The sequence below is a fragment of the Phasianus colchicus genome, chromosome 3 (genome assembly GCF_987193195.1).
Source record: "Phasianus colchicus chromosome 3, bPhaCol1.hap1.1, whole genome shotgun sequence".
NCBI classification, from domain to species: domain Eukaryota; kingdom Metazoa; phylum Chordata; class Aves; order Galliformes; family Phasianidae; genus Phasianus; species Phasianus colchicus.
The window spans coordinates 16,149,093-16,169,713 of NC_143438.1; the positions used below are offsets into that span (position 1 = coordinate 16,149,093).

The 20,621-nt window shown below is 36.7% G+C and overlaps 1 long non-coding RNA gene across 1 annotated transcript; it reads left to right on the plus strand.

Annotated features, from left to right (window-relative positions):
• Positions 1 to 1,784: 1,784 nt before the first annotated feature.
• LOC116226561 (uncharacterized) lies at positions 1,785 to 9,705 on the plus strand. Its single transcript, XR_004166365.1, has 3 exons — positions 1,785 to 1,916; positions 8,626 to 8,752; positions 9,513 to 9,705. It is a non-coding gene; the product is annotated as an uncharacterized LOC116226561 (long non-coding RNA).
• The last annotated feature ends 10,916 nt before the right edge of the window (positions 9,706 to 20,621 follow it).

The window sequence follows — 20,621 nt, forward strand, 5'->3', positions numbered from 1 at the left end:
AATACAGCATGCAAAAATTTCTTCATATTCCAGGTGTCAAATTTTGAACTCATTAATAAGAAAACTTCCAGCAGCTGTAATGAGAGTGAACTTTTTTTTTCCCCAGCACTGCTGAAACAGATATGCAATCCACTTCAATACAGAATTAATTACAGGACTAATTCTGAAAGTATACTGATATAAAGGGACCAATGCAAACATCTACTGAAGACTGGAGGAGTCTTTCAATTGCATAATTTTTAAAGATCATGACTGGATGTGAATTCAGGCTTTGGTCTTAATTTAGGACAAACTTCAGGAGACTATTGAAAAATGATCTAATGCTGTATCTATAGGTACATAAGATCTGAATGAGACTTAACATGGTCATAGTCCAAATAAAATTGGTGATAATATTGGTGTAACTGGATTTACAAACAGAAGACTCAAAACATTTTTATACTTGTTATGATAGAAAGTTGAAGCTAAAACTGTATCACTTGCAGAATGTTTCCAAAGATCGTACTGTTAACAACAACTGGGCTGCTATACGTTAGTCACTTACTTCACTTTGGCAATGGGAAAGAATAAATAAAGATATCAGTAGTAGTCATCAATTGAACAATTTCATGTTTCTTTGTGCTGGAAGTTTCTTATGTAAATCAGCAAATTTTTGCTGCATTGTGATGGCTGTAAATCTCAGAAAAGCATTTTGTGAATGGGTCAATGCATTGGCCCTGCATGCTCAATTAGCTATGCTACCACCAAGCTGTGAAAATCTACAATAAAAATAAAACAGCTCTATCCCATTAGAATAAAAGTGACTATAAATATTAAATGTTGTAGTAAATTGACACAACTTTTAGATATGCCATCTAATTTTTGAAGCCTCATTTACGATTTAAAGAACGTTAGCTTATTTTCTTGCCAGAGAGTACTAAACCTCATGAGAAAGCATTTAAAAATGAATTGAGTATCTATTAGCAATAAAATACAGTTTTGCTCAAACTCTACTTGCAATTTTTTTCATTTAATTTTTCATTGTGTTTCTCAAAAATTATTTGAAAAGCACCGTCAACATTGGGCGCTAACAGACAAGATTTAAAAAGATTGGAGAATATTATTTATTAATAAAAACTGTCTTTTTGAAACTTTCTTAGCTGTAATTCTGGTTTATAAGCACCCCATTCAAAATCATGCTTCAAATTTGAATACTCCATTACTATAAATTAGGTGAAATAATAGATGTAAAGAAGTTGTTTCCTTCCCATTGCCATGATTCTGCAGCCCCAGTACTTGCTGCCTTCATAAAAATCACTTATTGAAGCAGCAACATTCTTAACAACCAGAACTAGCTTTTCTATGTGGTTCTGAGTAATCTCAAAGAACAGGAACACATCTATAAAGACTGAATTCATCTGAGTTTTCACTGGTGTGATCCCAAATACTAAGTAGTGAATATCCATTCCAGAAGTACTAAAAACAAACAACAACAACAACAAAGAAACAACTTGGAAAGCCAGTCTGTTACATTTACTGGAAAAAAAAAAAAACAACCCACAAAAGAACATAAAGATCAGAGAATATATATTTATCTACCTGCATATTGAAAAGAAACTTGAAGAAGCTTGAGTACCCTTTGCATGAAGCCCAACTCCGTTTAAAGAGCTAATTAAGGAATTCTTCAGTGCTAGTAAGTTACCTGTAGGCAGAGATGCAAGAAGACATTATGTAAATTGGAAAGCACTGCTCCATGCTCTGTGACAGCGCAATACAAATGAGCTTTGATCTGGCTATGACGTCATCAAAGAGGAACATTAAAGCATACGTGGTGACTCTTGCAGCAATATCTTTTCTGTACACTGACTAGCTCCATTCCAACCTATTCAAACAGGAGTGCTGTACCTGCTTTGGAACTGCCTTTGCTAGTTTCACAGGTTTGTAAGTATTGCCTATCTATTTTTCTAAATCTTTGTATCAAGACCAACGGAGGTAGATAAATGGAGGTAGCTGACCTTGCTGTGATAAGCTGTTCTGTGGCATTTGTTGTTCTAATTCATCTATTTCCTACAAGCTGAGTGATATTTAAACAGCTCTGCCACAAAGCTTCAAAACGTTCCTGTACATCATGTAGAAAGTCAAGCTACTAAGGAAAACTGACAGAGATTTTTTTTTTTTTTTTTTACCTTTTCTGTTCCTCTCTCTGAATTAATAGTGATGGCTGAAAACAAGTGGCAGAAGGCCAAACAATTAAAAGGTACAGCAATAACAGTTCTGTTTCCCTGAAATTCATGAATTATTTCATTATCTTCTAACATTGCAGTAAGGGTGCAAACCCAATGTTACAGACACCTGGGGAGGTTTGATCTGATAAAGGAATGACCACCCTCCAAAAACTTCTTTTTCTAATTCTAAGAGTAGAGAGACCACTGGAAAATTTGATATTTTGTTTTCAAAGACTACGTCAATGTGCTTGATTGCAAAGAAATCATTCCTGGATAAGCACTGTAGCCTACTCAGTTTGAAAGATCTGAATGCTCATGTTTTGCATTCATTAAAAAATGGAATGCATTTTTCTACCTACTTTATAAGCTGATTGTCAAAGTACTTCAAAAAAGACAAGTGGAAAAATATATTTCATGATGTTTTTAAATCATTTTCTTATGGGTTTGCTGAGATTGACAGCTCTGCACAAAAAGAAAGATTCTTCATTTGAAATTAAATAGAATAACTTGGAATATCTGAAATTGTCAGGAGGCTTTTTGAAAAGATGTCCTTATGCACGTAACTACAAGTCCATCTGTTGTTTTAATTTCTCTCTCTAATAATTCCCTGGAGTTTTACTTAGTTTGAATGTTAGAATAAATAGAAAGAAGTCAAACCATGCGTTCTTTAAATAAAATGTATCCAATAATACAGTTTCATACATTAACTCTTGCGTATGCCAGCTTCGTTTCAAGTTTCACTGTTTTCATTAACATTTTCAGAGCTCCTTTTTAAAGCAAATGTATTCATTCCAACAGCTGCTTTGCCTTAAACAGAATTTTATAGGTTAGAACTTAAAAATAATTGAAGTATACAGCTTAGTTAAAATAAATTTGCTGTATTAACCTGAACATCTATTTGTACTTTTGGATGTTTTTCAATTGTGAAATGTTCATTAAACATATATTTCAAGTTTCCAAATAGTGAGAAACAAGAATCACGCATTATTAGTTCTGAAAAAAATGATCAAAAGCAATTCGTTTACCTAATCTCAAATAATTATTTTATTTAGGTAAACAAATGGTAACAAACTGCATATTAACAATTTTGGTAGCACTGATGCATGATTCATTTTGCTGTTTACAAACAAGTGCAACGTGAAACTTGATACTTCTTTTTCAAAGTCTTAGAGAACAGCAGCTCGCTCTCCTTCAGCTCTGTAAACATGCAGAATCCAAGCCAGTACTGTCTTGATTTAGGGGAAACAACCACAGTCTCCAATTACATTTCAATAGCAATTAAATGCTAAGTATAAACTGATTATTTACATTACATAAACTGTTTATCTGCAACTACTAAAATTAGCCTACAGTGTAATAATGTAAAGAGTCAGTTGGTGGAATCCTTGTGTTTTCTCTCAAGCCCAGATCCTACTATTTGGGAATCTAATTTGGGTGTTTCAGGCTCCAGCCAAATCCTATTCCTTCAAATTGACAAAAAAAGCATTGGAACCAGTATGTTTACAATCATTATATGTGCAAATTGTATCTTAATTTGAGTTTCATCTTACTGTTAATGCTGACATTTGGAGTAAATATAGAATCATAGAAAAAACCTTTAAAGATCATCTAGTCCAATTCCCCTGTGATGAACGGGGACACCCACAGAGAGATCAGGTTCAGGATCAAGAGCCCCGTCCAGCCTGACTGTGAGTGTCTCCAGGGACGGGGTATCCACCACCTCTCTGGGCAACCTGCTCCAGTGCTTCACTAGCCTTATCATAAAAAATGTTTTTCTTACATCCAGTCTAAATTCCGCCTCTTTTAGTTTGAAACCATTTCCCCTTGTCCTTCACAACAGACGCTACTGAAGAGTCTGTCCCCTTCTTTCTTAGATCCTCCCCTTTAGATACAGAAAGGCTGCTATTAGGTCTCCCCAGAGCCTTCTGTTCCACGGGTTGAACAGCCCCAGATCTCTTAGCCTGTCCTCTCAGGGGAGGTGTTCCATCCCTTAAGTTATTTTGGTGGATCATTTCCTAGAATAGCTCCTTAAAATGGTGAACTAAGCTTATCTATTTTTTCATAAATTAAGGTTAATTTTTTCTGTAACAGAGAAGAAAAATCCTACAGAACCCAAAGAAGAAAGATTTGTTCTCACTTAAAAATCATATGGTATTTCTTAAACATGTATAAATTTGCCATAAAATATTTTAATGGCTAAAAATGATAAAATGTAGTGGCCAAAGACCTTTAGTTAGCAGTATTAAAGCCTTTTTAAAAACTCAATCTAATTTTTGAAGAATCATTCAGAGTTTTACCAGCCCACTTCCACAAGGAATGCTGATGACTTGCAATTTCTCTCACTGCTTTTATCCAGTGTCCAAATAAGTTAATAGTGATTCTCCCATTACAGTTAGGAGAAGTTGAGTTGGCCTCATAGAGGCGTGTTCATGTACTTGTTTGGTTTCACCTGAACATTGACACCAGGGAAAGGGGACATTTGTTGGAAACTCAAAGCCCATAACAGACTGTAAGGAGCCTCTGTTGACACTGTCTACTTGAAGGTCAAACTTTCACCTGGTACAGTTTTGACATAACCTGCAGATGAAAATATTGGAGGAGAGAAAAAAGAGTAGACAATGAAATAAGCCTCTTACATAAGGTTCAATTAAATCTTTGTTTCCTAGACCGCACAGAGATAGTTATTACATTCATTTTATTGTATATATGAGAGTACAGAAGTAAATTTTCGGTAAGCTAAAGAGCATTTCCTCCTCTGTTTAATGAGCCTTATGGGCTGAGAAATTGCCCTCCCCTTGCTTCTGTGGAAGCCAACAGATTATCCAGTCTCCACCTGTGCTTGCTAAAGAGCTCACTCATCTGTCTCTGCACCTTAATATCTATGGCAGGCTACCAAGTCCAACTAATAACTCTGTGCTATAGAGAAAAGATGTGATCTACTATCTTTAACTGTTCTAACTATACCAGAATTCTTCAACATACTACTCCACCAGCACTGTCACAAGCCCATGGGGCCAGATGGGATCCACCCTGTTGTTATTTGAGGGAGCTGGCAGAGGTGATTAGCAAGCTGCTTTCCACCATTTATAAAAGGTCCTAGTCAACCAGGGAGGTCCCAGACAACTGCTAATGTGATGTCCATCTACAAGAAGGGTTGGAAGGAGGATCTGGCCAACTAAAGGCCTTGGTACTGGGGAAGGTCATGAAGCAGATCATCTTGACTGTGATGATGCAGCATGTTTGGGTCTTCCAAGGGATCAGGCCTAGCCAGCATAGAGTCATGAATGGCAGGTCCTACTTGACCCATTTCATCTCCTTCTATGAACAGGAGGCTTGCCTAGTGGATAAGGTTGTGGGTATAATCTCTCTAGTCTTTAGCAAAGCTTTTGACGCTGTCTCCTGCAGTATTTTCTTGGAGAAGATGGCAGCCCATGTAAAAAACTGGCTGAATGGCTAGATGCAGAGAGTGGTAGTGAATGGAATTAAATCCAGCTGGCTACTGGTCACGAGCAGTTTTCCCCAGGGGCTGGTATTGGTGCCAGCCCAGTTTAATATCTTTATTGATGATCTGGATGAGGGTAATGAGTGCACCCTCAGTAAGTTTGCAGATGACACTAATGCGAGGGGAAGCATCCATATGATTGAGGGTAGGAAGGCTTTACAGAGGGATCTAGATAGGCTGGGGCCAATTAAATGAAGTTCAACAAGACTAAATGTCACTGGGTCCTGCACTTTAGCTACAGTGCTACAGGCTTGGGGCAGAGTGGCTGGAAGACTGTGTGGAGGAAAAGGATGTGGGAGTGTTGGTGGATTCTTGGCTGAAGATGAGCCAGCAGTGTGCCAGATGGCCAAGAAGGCCAATGGCATCCTATCTTTTACCAGAAGTAATGTAGCTAGCAGGATCAGGGAGGTGATCACTTGTCTGTACTCAGCTCTGGTGAAGCCGCACCTAGAGTACTGTGTTCAGTTTGGGACCTCTACTACAAGGAAAACATTGAGGCCCTGGAGTATGTCCAGAGAAGGGCAAACAAGTTGATAAAGGATCTGGAGCACAAGTGTTATGAGAAGTGGCTGAGGGAACTGGGATTGTTTAGAGTGGAGAAGAAGAAACTCAAGGGAGACCTTATTGCTCTCTACAACTGCCTGAAAAGAGGTTGTTGAGAGGTGAGGGTCGTTTTCTTTTCCCAGGTAACTAGCGACTGGAGGTAATGGCCTCAAGTTGCACCAAGGGAGGTGCAGATTGGATTTTAGGAAAAAAATATTCTCAGAAAGGGTAGTGAGGTATTGGAACAAGCTGCCCAGGGAGATGGTGGAGTCACCATCCCTGGAAGTTTTCAAGAAAAAGGTAGATGCCTCACTGAGTTACATGATTTAGGTATGGTGGCAATGGATTGATGTTTTGGGTAGATTATCTTAGTGGTCTTTCCAGCCTTAATGATTCTATGACTCAAAGGGGGCAGTGAGACAGCTCAGCAGGCACACCAGTGGTGCTGACAGTGTTCCACAGGGCTAAACAAAGAGGAGTCACAGCTTCATTTGATAGTGCAGCTATTTCCAAGGGACATCCAAAGGAGTATCTTAGAATAAAATACAAGCTAGTTAGGCATTATTTTTGCGTTATATGTGATTCCAAAACTTATCCAGCATTTCATTTAGTCATGTCTGATTTTTGACTCTTCTACAAAAGCCATTCTTATTCAATGCCATTAGTACTAAAACACATCATTTTATATTGTTTTTGCAGTACATTGACTACCTAAGTACCTCTCTCTTCAGAGATGTCACTTATAACTGCATTAGTTTTTCCATCCAGTATCAGCATATTCCACCAAATCTGCTTAAATCATTAGCTTATCTGTGGATAGCACCTCTTTCCCCATTTCTATCAGTTAAAACTTTTATGAAAAATGTTAACAGTGAAGTATGTCAAAATGGCAGGCAGGCCAGGATGGTATGCTTAATCTGGTGAAGATGCCTGAATGAAGCCAAAGTAGATTTCTAATTTGAAAAGCACTTCAGACTCTGCCAAATGACATAAACTGCATGTTGATGTTCAAAGACGAGATTTCTTCCCTTCTTTCTGTTCCAAGCCTTGGACACCTGTGGACCAGCTCCATATGCAGTTATCAAATTAACAAAGTTTTTAAATTTTAACTAAGTAAGATGGTGCATACCACTACGTGAACAGATACAGAACAACCAATGATCAGCTTCTCAAGACAGATAATAACAATTCCCAAAGACAAGAGAACCCTATTTGGGATTGCCGTCAGTATGTCTGCTTTAGATTGCCAGAGAAAATAAAATAGGCTTCATTCATTCCTGAGGCTAAAATGGATGTGGTAAAGGTGACATGAAAAGCTAAAAGAGCAAGGGACGAAATCATGCTTCTTCCATTGCAAAGACCCACTCAAGCACATAGTTTCACCAAAATACATTATCTCCTCAGGAAAGCATGAATTACTCCTGCCACAGGGAAATAATGGGGGATGCAAGAGGGAAAGACTGAATTTCAGTTCTATTTCTTCCCTACTTCTTTTTGAAGCAGCATCTTTAATTGGTACCTCTTCTGGGCTGCTATGACTAATGCCATGTTCAAGTATGCAGAGATCTTCGAAGACCTAAAACCAGCAAGGATTCTGTTAAAACCATATGCATCTGCCTTTCTGTGGTAGGGCAGCTGGGACTGTGCTATATTCTGTGCACCCCTAAGGCAAATGAACATTCAGATTTTAGTAGTGGCAACATATTAATTTCATAAATCACTGAAGTGCCATTTGCAGGGGAAGCCTAGGCTAATCATTAGCACTCACTGCTTCAGGGAGGGCTCAGGACTCTAGTTCCCCAGTATTTCTGTATAAAGTCTTTCAAAAAGCATAACCCCTAACCAAAAGCAAGACAAATTTCTAAGTCAGTCAACAATTCCCCCAGAGTCACAAAATCCCTGCAGCAAGAAATATCTGTTAGTTGGTAGTTATGCCACTCTTAACTATAAAAACACAATCTGAATAAACAGTAGGTGGAAGACAACTCTGACAGAAGAGGCAAAATCCTCCCATACATAGGTGATAGCAAGTAAAAATCTTCAGCATGGTAAACAGATATTAAAACTCCACCTAATTCTCCCCATAGAAACATTTCTCTTTTGTTTCATTGGTTTCATTCATCAGGAATGTTTTGCCAGATTTTCATGTTCTTTTGGGACAAATTCCAGGACTCTCGCTGTCAGCTGCTGCGCTGATGGGGAGCCAGCAGATTAGGAAGTTATGCTGCATCATGCACAGAGAGTATGTAAAGGGAGTTGAAGACCAAGTTAACTTTGCAAACATCATCACTGGATTTAAATTACATGCTTGATGAATTCAGCTCTTTTTGTTAGATCTAATCTAAAGAAGATTTTCTTTTTCTCCCCTTCCTGAAGGATTCATTTGTCCCTGCTGCTTGTTACTCATCAAAAGTCATCATTTTCTGTCTGTGACATCCTGATAGGCTGTTGCTGTGGAAAGGATTATGAAGCTGAAAACAAGCAAGCTGATTTGCATTAAGAAGTGAGTTTCAAAGTGTGCAACTTTTGTTCACAGAGAGACTTAGGTCACAATTGATTAGGCAAAGATAATGCCACAGGGGACAAAGAAAAGAAGATTTATTTCAGAGATTTATTTCTTTTTTTTTTTTTTTCTTTTACATGGCGTGATGATTGGTATTGTAGAGCAAATTATTATAACTGTTTTTTTCAAATCCTCCTTTCCTGGAGTTCTCCAGTTTATCTTTCCCTTTCAGAGAGCTCCGGAACAACAAGTTTCCCACTGGCCAAATCTTCAACTGGTGTGGCTCAGCATTGCTCCATTAACTTCAGAACAGCTGTATCACTGTATCAGTAAAAGATCTGAACCTCTGCTTGAGAGCAGACATAACTAAGCACAATAGGAAAAAGAACCTCTCTGGGAAATGAGGATGTCTTGAGGAAAATCAGTGCTGCGTGTACTAATGACTAAGTGTACCTAAGTATTGCTAAAAAATCTACTGCTTCATGGCATTTACAGCACAGCAGACATCAACTGTTAATTGATTGGAGCAGGAGATAAAAGTCTGTTTATAATCAGACCTAACAACATCCACACACCTTGATTTAGAATAAAAGCATCCTCTTACCTCTCCCAACTCCCTTTCACAAAACATACAGCACACCAGATGTCAGGCTTAGCAACAGAAAATTCTGCCAGAGTGAAGAAGTGAATAATTTATTGCTGCTTAACACATGAATTGCATGGGCATACTCTGCTGTCTTCCTTTTTGTGCTTTTCTTAGGCAAGGAAATAAAGAAAGCCTAGTTACTTTTGGAGCCTACATGGACACCTGGATTTAACACAAGAATGCCTCCAGAAATCAAAGGGACCCTCCAGAAGATGATTATGGGCCCCTCTACTGAAATTAGCTCTGCTTGTCTATAAGACAGAGCTAGTTAGCTGCCTTGGTAATAAAAGAGATACTGATACAGATGTGTGCCTGCACTCTGCTATACATTCATTTGATCACGGCTTACGTTGGTGAAGACTGGTCACCAGGGAAACAGATCTGAGCTAGATCTACCATATGGGCAAACAACACCTTCCAGTTAGTTCAGGAAGGATAAGACCCAGGAAGGTTCAATTAGCTCTATTATTCTGCCTTTTCTGGCAGCTGCCTCTTTGAGGCTTCAGGAGGGGTCTGTGGAAATTTTTAATTCAGCCTTAGTGTTTGTTGTGACTTTAACTCCTGGAGAAGCACAATAATCTACTCTGCAACTTATTTATTCATTCACACAACACTAAAAAGTGATGAATTTTAAAACTCATTGGCTTAGTTATTTCCTCCTGCATTTTCCTCCTTTCTTTCATTATCTTTGTTCATTAAAACTAATATTCCTTGATACTAATACTAAAGAATGATACAACATTAATTTTGCACAAGTTCTCTAAGAATGTAATAAATTAGCTCATAATAGACACAGAGCATTTTCATTTTAAACAGCATATTACAACACATCTTAATGAATTCATCATTATATTATTGTTAATCAGTTAACATAAACGAGTGTTGAATTTGCTTGTTAAACTTACAGAATAACCTCTAGCTATGCTGTTAACCTTACCTTATATATACGCTATATATCTTATATATACCCTATATACCTTATATATACCCTATAACCCTACATTTGTTGCAATATCCTGGGTGATCCACCTAGAATGCTTGCATTACTAGGTCTGTGGCTATCTTTCTTCAATAGGTGCTAATCTATGCAATGAGGTACGGAGGAGAAGGACAGTATTGCACAGGGGTAGAAAGCTGTTTCAGTAAACTGAGTATTTGCTGTACCCATTAAGTATTGGAAAGCTGAATATTCTGGGCTTTCAGTGCTTCCACTGGACTCAAAGGCACAGTCAAACAAATCGAATGAATGTTACCAATGGACCTTAAAAGTAAGGAGGATGAAACTCGAGAGAAGAAAGTCCCCAAGACCCTCTGCCTTAAATCAGCACAAAGTACACATTTGTCTGTTCCTCACAGCCAGTGAGACCAGTGACTCTCAGCTTTGCCAAGTCCTTATCTCTCCTCAGCGCTAGCAAGTGGAACATCACCTGTCTCCAGTGTACTGTGTGGGAGTTTCAGGTAGTTGTATATCATGATGTGCCTGTTGGCACATGTAAGCTACATTAGAACAAAAGAATTGTAAGAAGTCTAAAGGCAGTGGCTGTCTTTTTACCACTTTGCACTGTTCCAGAGGAACACCACCTTCATCATGGCCACCTGTCTATAAAACAGTTTTCAAAAGACGGGCTAAATTTTGAAGCTATCAGTAATGAACATAAATAGTTCACACGAGTAAGGATTTGAAGTAGGAAAAATACGTACACAGCACTAATTAAATATTCTTTTAAGATAATGATTATTTTATCCTCTCTGCAAGTCTCTCCTGGTCCTGAAAACTAACCACCGTGCAATGTGACATGGTGAAAAGGAGAAATCCCTCCAAGATGAAATGGGGTAGTAAAGGGAAGCAGGTAGAAAAGAAAGTTAGATCTCCAGCATTGACTTTTTCCTCTTCCACCTTGCCTACAAAGTTTCTTCTACCAGTATCACAAGAATGGCAGATAAAGATCTATAATAAAAAACCCATGTTCTTATTAGATCTGTTAATCACCTATTTAATGCACATACCTATCTTCACAAAGCAAAGAAATTCAACCTCAGCTATTCAAAGTCTTAATTCCTTCACTACCTGCAACAGCAATGCTGCTGCTGCATGTCCTACCCATGCGAATGTTATTATAATTATTGTTATGTTAATATATTATATTATATTATAGTTATATTATTATATATTAATAATATTATATATCAACATTATTATATATTATAATAACAATCTTCTAAGAAAGTCAATGCATTTATTGGTTTGAGTTGTTGGTTTTTAGACTTCATCTCTATGAGAGGAATAGATAAGTTGCAAAAGCAAGTTAGAAGTTGGACTGCTTCCTGAATATCTTTTGCAGTGTTTTATTTACAAGTGTTTTGACAACATTTTGTCTGTTTAGTCCTGGAAACAAGTCAGAATATTTTCCTTACTATTATATTTTAGCCACATCTCACAAGTGTTCCAATAGGAATTTGGTGCATTTTTTCTATGGAGCCCTTGCATCACGTGTTAAGAGCTTCAGTGGTTCTAGCATGCTGCAAAGTTCCTCTTGAGCCTGCATCAATACTCAATTTGTGCAGTTAATTTTCTCACCTACTTGATTTAGGTTGGCAGAGCTGAAAAAAGTTGCAGCCTGTTTTAGTTTTGTGCTGTCTGGTGTTGGACATGAAATGTATGTGTAGGAAAATGTGTGGAAACAACATTAAAAGAAAAACATGGTTCAAGAGAAACACTTCAAAATAATTTCTTTCTATACTTTAAAAAACACAAGACATTTTCCAATGAGGAATCAAAACATTTTCTATTAAACAACAAAGAGTCAAAATGAAATTTATAGCCTCTTGAAACATTTTACTGCTCCTTTAGGCTGAATCCAGCTGCTAAATTTGATCTAAGCTCATGGAGTTTTGATTACCTTAAAACAGCATTTTGCATAAATAAAAATCTATCATTCTCAAGTGCAATTTTATAAAGCTGTAGGAATGAGTTCCAAGTTGATGGTCTTTTAGAAAACAAAGGAGTAGTGATCCAGAAAGTCATTTTAGGATCTAGAAAATAATTTTACCTTTGTATATAGGTTTTGTGAAACCCATACAAGAATACTGCAACTAGTTCTGGCATCCTCATTTCTTAGATGTTGCTGAAAAATGAAAGGATTTGTAAAAAGCAGCCAGACAAATTAGTTTGGGTTTGGAGACAGTGCGTTACACTGAAAAACAAAGATCTCAATCTGTTCAATCGGAGAAAGAAGACAGAAAGGCAGTTTGATTACAGTGTGCAAATACTTTAAATAAGGGAAAATACTGGTTTGCACAAAGCTGTTTAATGCAGCAAGAAAAGGCAAATGGAAGTCAAAAGCTAGAATTTAAAAATGAATTGAAATAAAAAGAAATGAAATATAGTGAGTATAAAAAAAGGCAAAAGATCTGGAATTTTCACCTGTTTTTAATTCTATATCAAAACTGAATGGTTTCAGAAAACTAGCCTTAGCTAATACAATTTTCTTAAAACCACAACATGTTATCAGGGTCAAGATTAGGACAACTGAATGAAAGTTAAGGCCAGTAATATTCTGGAAATCAGACTGGGAGAAATTATGCTGTCTCCCAATGAAAGAAGTATGTATTATTTACAATGCAGAAAGCAGATCAGACTGAAATGCCACAGAGGGCATTAGTCTGAGCTATGTTCCAGCATGGCAGAGGTAGTTAGTGTCAGGGATGGGAAAGCAGAGGAAAGGCTCCTGAATTATTGGGCTGCAGCTTGCTCCAGAACCCTTGGTCTGAGAATCTCCTGCTCTCAGCCTCTACAGAAGACAAGCCGAAATACTGCTAACTTGTAATGTTAGAGCATAATAGCTATGGCTGTAAAAAAATGTTTTGTAATGACAACATTTTGCACTTAGAATGAATTTCATCAACACCTCTATGGAATCTTCAAGGGTAAGTGCATTATGAAATAGCATCAGTCATCAAAAAATTACTGTTGGCCTCAGTTACTCCAGGTGTATCTGCTATCCCAAGTGAAGGCCTCTCCTGATGATTGCTGACACCACCAGGAGTCATGTATAAATAGATAGTCATTTTTAAGCACTTTTCTTCTCATCTATTCTCTTACCTTTGCTCCCTCCAAACCTGACTATCAAAAAAGCATCAACAGCAGCCTCGTGTTCTGCCATGTGCCAGCGTCTGTGCATCTTACTCATGGAGAACATCAGGCCTGGCAGATTTGACACTACAAATATTTTAAAGGGTCAGAGGGAGGCACTAACAGAAATATCAAGACAAATAGGATCATTTTGCAAAGTACACAAAGAGAGAAGAGATTCCAAGATCCCATTAATGTCTGACTGCAGATGGGCCAGCGGTAATGGAGTTGTCAAAGGCTGCTTGATTTCCTCACATCAATCTTTGTCATTGAACTTGGCAGAAAAACTTGTAAAACTAGGTTCAATTTTACAACAACTTTCAGCTTCTATATGTATGCCCACAAATTCATAAAACACATGCCCATTCACAGGAAAAATAAATCAAGAATGAAACATTTCCAAAGAGAGACCTTATTAAATGAGAGTATTTTCATTAGAATGAAAAAAAGATACATCTTTAAATAGTGGGAATGGGATATGGCATTGAAATCAAGAGTCCCCAAACTAATGAGTACACTAAAACATGCTGACCAGTTGATGAACTGTGGAAATGACTAAGCTCGTACCTATTATTTCAGGCATAAAGAACAACCTAGTACTTTTAAAGAAACCTCACAGACTCCAATGCTGTACTTGTGAAAACCTTATTCTGTGGTTATTCCAGGTTATCAACTTACAGTTTTTTCTGTCTAGCAGACCCAAGAAAAAACTAACAGCTACACCAGTCACAAGGCTCTCAAGTTCTCTAGAAATGACTCTAAACATAAGATAACTAATATTTATGGCCACAGAGTTGAGTCTGACAAAGCAAGGAAAGCATAGGCAACATCCATTCTCTGCTCTCCTCTTTCGTGCTTATACTCCTTCACAGTCCTCTTAGATCCTTTTTAATAGGCATCATTAATCTAATGTATGATAATCTCATATTTTTGCTTTCCATGATTGCTTTTAGCACTGTAAATCCTATTTGGTCCTGACATTGAGACAAGGCAGAAAAAGACGTAAGACTTTGGGTGGCATACATGGAACTTTCTGATTCTTGAACATGTTAGTTATTAGCTCTTAACAGAAATGGTAGCCTTCTCTAAATCTTGAAAAAAGAACAATGGCAAAAAATTATATATGTATTTATCTAAAGGGATTTTCTGTTACCTAACAAAGGTCAGGAGAAGTTGAGTAGGAAAACCTTTAAGCAACAATACTGAAAACATGAAAATACACAAAAATGACTATAAGGACATGAGATAGCTCTAGAACTATTTTATTAGCATTCAAATAAAAACTTCTTGATTGGTAGTTTAATAAATAGGTAGATTGTAGATGTTCTTCAAAGCTTGTCTCTCTTAGTAAAAGCTGATGACATAAGTATGTGTCTATTACCATTATGAAAATATTCATTCCATAATTAGCAAGATTTAAAAAATGATATTTTATCCTGAGAGAGGCTTTGTTCTCCATCACCCCACAAAATGAAAAACACTGCTAACAGTAAATAGCTAGCTACTTTTCAATTCCACTAGAAAAAAAGTAATTTCTGGTTCTTCTTTGGGATTAGAGAAAAGATTTGATAAATATAAACATACATATAAAGAGATATTATGTAGATTATGCAAAATATACAATATGCAGTCTTTTTATGTACACAATGTGTACACAACATACATTAGTGAAGAAGAAATTGCTCATCAAAATTACCTTTAATTCTCGGGTCCTTCAATGTGCTAACTTCATCACAAGCTCCTGAAGCAACCTTAACTTTATATTAGTACCATCCCAGTTTAAGAACTTAATCACATTTCTAACTATTTTCACAGACTTTCATGAAGCAATGACATCTACATACGGAAATGTTGATTTACTGCAGCTGAAGATCTGTCCTATTGCCTTTAGGCTCTATTTCATATACCCATAGCATGTAGAAATGTATAATTTTAATTCTCTGGATTAAGCTGATTATTGTATATGCCTTACTTCTTTAAGTGTGTACCAGATATCAAGTATTTGAATATCACAGGTTTTGTAGACAACTTGGATTTATACCTACATCTGCAGTCTTTTTGCATTCCTCCCACTTAGTCCTTGACAGACATTTTATCTTTGCTAAAGGCCTGTTGGGACATCTCTTTCCACTGAAACAAACTGTAGTGTCTTCAAAGGATGATGACACAAGAACAACAACAGAAACCTTTTCTTCAAAAAGTGGCATATTTCCATGTGAAAGCCCCAGGATCTGTACCAATATTTTCATTTCTTACTGGCAGATGTACAAAATTTCCTATTATTTTACTGAGGCTTTTCTTAAATGTAAACTCAACAGAAATTTTCACTTTCTGGTCAGAAAAGAAACCCGAACTTTACAGCCACATTTTGGAAGAGCTTGATTTTGATATCTTCACCTTATTATTCACCCACATGTTTCAGGTAAACTGTTTTTCAGTTGCTGCTTTATTCATTAAACATGTGACAAATTCATTTCTCGTCAGTGTTAGTAAAAAAAAATGGGATTTTAGAGATCTGCATTAGTCCCAGTTTTTGAAGAACTATCACAGATTTAGCAGTTCTATCTCACAGCCACTCAAAATACCCTGCCAGAACGTAAAAGAAAACAAGAAAAGTGTTGTTTTCCTCTTACAATGTGCACATACTGTCCATTGTCTATCATGACTTCCACAGGAAAAGAAATTGCATTTCTGACACGTTGGGTTTTTGACTGACAGATGAGTTGTTTTATGACACATCCTATACTTCACATAGCTGCTGGATCTGAAAATTCATAGAGTGAAACTTGCTTTTCACTAAGAACTTTGATGGTTTTTCTTTCATTTCTGTTGAAACTGGGAGTTAGCTATAAAAAAAAAGAAGGTTCTCTGAAGATAAAATCACCTAAATTTGCACCATTTTTAAACCTGTTAGCATGCCCTTAAAATGACCATTTCCTTCCTCTTACAATGTTGCATAATGCAAACAGAATCAGGTTGGAGATGTGAGATGAAGGAAACCATGGATATTCCTTCTACATATGGCTACAGGCTTCTATACATCGCGTGCAACACCTTACTGCCCACAGGACTCCATTTCTGAAGATTATTTAACAAATATTAAAAACCCTGAGAAGAACATACAAATATTTCAAGTCCAATGTCATTTTTTTACAGTTTAGCTATGAGATCAGTGCACAAGACTCAAAACTTTCCTTATAGTGTCTAGATTTTTTTTTTCAAATCCATTTTTCATTTTTCAGCACATAATTCTACAAATCATCTACAGTACATACATAGACATACGGTTCCTAAAATTGACAAAAAATTAGCAGGGCTTAATAAACTTTATGCATGACTTACTATTGACACTGACTATATAAAGGAAAACAAATACTGTAATCAGCTCTACTTAGGAAAGCATCTCTAAGTTAGTGTTGCATGAAATAAGACTTGCTCATAGTGTAATACATAGAGCTGTAAGAAATATTTGCTTGAACTCAAAAACAAATTCCCTTTAATCCAAAAACAATTCAGCATCTCAGTGATTTTCCAGAAATACTACAGATTTGGCACTGAACTTTGCATGACAAAAAAATTCCAAGTTGTAATCTAGCTTGTTATTTGCTTTCAATTTGATGATGTGGGAAGCTGGGAAGCAAGCAAAACAGTGATTTCTGTTGAGTTGATATTTAGCTCTGTTTGCATACAACAAATAGCAGTACATAAATGAGACAAACCTCTCAGGACATGAATCCAATTTCACCTCTTACGTTGAACATCATCGCAATTACTCAAATGATTAAAGTTATACATGAGTTTAAGCACTTCACTGAAACAAGGCTTTAATGCTTTAAAATGCTAAGATCCAATCAGGCAGCACTAGCACGGTCATCATCATGGCAGGAAAGTATTTTTCTGATCCACTGTTTAATTCCCACTTAACTGGGTAACATCTCAATCAAGTGGTTCTTCCCGATGAATACAGAAAAGCAGAGAAGCAACATGAATCCAGTTTATCAGGATTTGTAAGGCCTTTGTGAAAAATCAAATTAAAACCAATTTAACTTCAGTAAGCATATCTCAGCTATCTTTGCATCAATTGTATTGCTGAGAGAAATGACAGCAGACCGAAAACATGAAGAAAAAAAAAAAAAAAGCCAGTATTCTGAAATTATGAATGAGTTCTCAATAAATCTGGGATTATTTTTCAGAATATAATAGCCTACAAAGGCATACAACATGTGTAATACAACTATTAAATGCATTCCTTATGCCTCTGGTAGTTTAAGTAACACTTGCTATAGCTATCTGACAAAATAAAGCTGATAAATAAGCAGTTTTGCATATATTAGGGGTTGTTGGTATTTTTCTCCTAAAGTGTGTTTTCCTTTGAAAAATCAAGCAAAAAACCTCTACTTATATACTTAAAAACTCAAGCGAAAGGTGGACAGAGAAACTCCATACATTGAAAATCCTCTTAGCAGGAAAAATGCTCTCTAAACAAACAAACAATAGCTCAGCCCTGGCAGATGATATAATGAGGGACAACAGCCATAAATTGCAGCGTGGAAGGTTGAGATCGGACAAAAACTGAAACTATTTTACCATGAGAGTAGTAAGTACTGGAACAGATTGTCCTAGGACACATGCATTTTTTTTTTTTTTGCTTTTTTAAAAGTAATTAAACAATGAGCTGTGGAATGTATTGTTGATCCCGGAGATGGTGGGTGAGATGCAGGAAGACTTGACAAGGAAAAGTACAGTAAATATCCTCAAAAAAAGCAAATAAGGGAAGAGAGTTGAATCATGTTTGATTTGAATTCCTATTTAAATACTCAGACTAATTCAAAATTTAAAAACATCTTGAAGAAAAAAGCAATAGGGAAATTAATGACTGAACAAGTCAAATTTTTCTTCTCTGACAGAGAAACGAGTGTTATAGATTGGTGCAGGACTTTGTTACTCATTTTGGCTTTAGTAAGGACTTACCTCAGATGACACTTTTATCAGCCAGCTCAGAAGGTACTAAGATGTCTAGAGAAATACTCCCAAGCTGCCAAGTTGGTCAGAAAATCATTCTCAAAGTTATCAATAACAATGTTGAAATTGAGGGCATCATTACATGGCAATTCACAGGACTCTTTCTTAGGTATAGTATCAATCCACACTTTCAAAATCTTGATGAGTGAATATAGAATATGCCTATTAAATATTATTCATGGCACCAGACTAGAAAGGACACAGTGTACAGAGTAGAATCTGGAATTCAAAAAGATTCTGGCAAATCTGATTTACATTTTTGAGGGTAAAAGGAGACTACATTGCAACACAAGCAAGTGAAAATCAATAATGGTTCAGATATGTAAAAAAAACTTCTGTTGTCTTCATCTTTATAGTCTGTTCTCCACATTTTAGGGCAAAACAGACAATAATCTCTTAGGACTGACACCAACATAACTGATTCATCCTCATAGCAAGAGGAAGAACTTAAAGATGTCTCCGGATCCTTACCAATATTCTGATGACGTAAGCAATTAAATGCTGTTCAAAAGAAACTCAAGCAATGGACAACAAACTCAAATTTTCAACAAATAATCTGAGAAAATGCTGGATGAGATAAGCACAAGGTTGTTTTCAATGTTGTGGGAACTGGGTTCCTTTTGGATGCCTACAGGAAGTAATGGTAAAGCATTCACCATTCAGGCACAAGGAATTAAACTTACAGAGAAATCCACTGGATAAAAAATGGTGGAGAAAAGTAAATAAATGTACTGTGACAAAGAAAGTGCCCAATACACGGTTAAAATAATTAATCTCTATTGTACCATACAAAGTATTAGGTCACTAGGACAGAGGACTGAAACAACTAAGTTTTAAAATATTTCTAACTTGGGATATTTTCTTCTAGCTAATGAGATATGAAAGTCTACAAGAAGCAGCTGATACAAAGAATTGTTCATCATTTGATGGGGCTAGAAAGACTATATAAGACTACTATAAAATTTTGAGTGGAAAAATCAAAATACAATCCTTGGAGCATAAATTCAGTTTGGTAGCTTAGCATCTCATTAGTTATTTGAACCAGTACTGAGGTTGTGCTAACACACAGGTATTATGAACAAGGCAATCTTGAGCTGACATTCAGTTTCTCAGACTCTGAGAGTATCTCAGACAGCCAAAATATACAACAAACACAGAGGTAAATTTTCTAATGGGCATAAAAGAAATTCATGTCATAGTACAGGCTTTCTCCAGTTCTGGTCACAGCTGCTGATCAATGTCATCTTTTTCTTTTAGTGTCTAAAACATATAAGTGTTAATGCGTGCAAAAAGAATAAGACCCTTTGGCCTCAGTCAATGAATGTAAAAGGTTCCACGTCTTTATTTATGGGAGGCCACTGTTAGACGAAATTGACCATAAACTACTTACTGCTGTTGCCAAAAAAGATCTGACAAACACTCCCACTGAGAACAGAAAGGGCTTTTTTTTTCATTTACAAATATAGGATTTGCAAATTGAACACAAACCTGGAAGGATTTGTGGCTGTTGACTCACCCTCTAGAGCTTTTCAGCAAAACAAAGCAGCTGAACAAAGTCCAGAACTAAATTAAATATGTGTCAGTTTGAGGAAAAGGAAACTTGTGCACATCAACCACTACCTGTCCAATCTCAGATAAAATACAAATGGCAATTGTCAGAGCAATTGTCATTGCTACGGACTCAGGGAGTAAGGAAGGCTGTGATCACAGTCCCATTATCAATTTGAGGGACAGCAGCTGGCAGTAACTGTGGTTTTATTTAAGGGCACAAGTGGCAATTCCTAAGGGGATAATGTTTAAAATTCTTAGAAATATAAGAAGTTTCTTCCCCACTGAGGCAGATAAAAAGATCCATTAGCCTGTGGTCACCAGTACATGTTTAACAAAGAATAGATATGCTCTGCCTTTATCTTGTTGTCAAATCTAGTGGAAATCACCAGTTTAGAGACTGTGGAGCCCAAGGCTGTAAGGAGACCATCATATCTGATTCCACTCAATGATTCTATTCACCATGAATTTAGCCACTTGACTTTCACATCATTTACACTTTCCAAATCTACACACGGAGT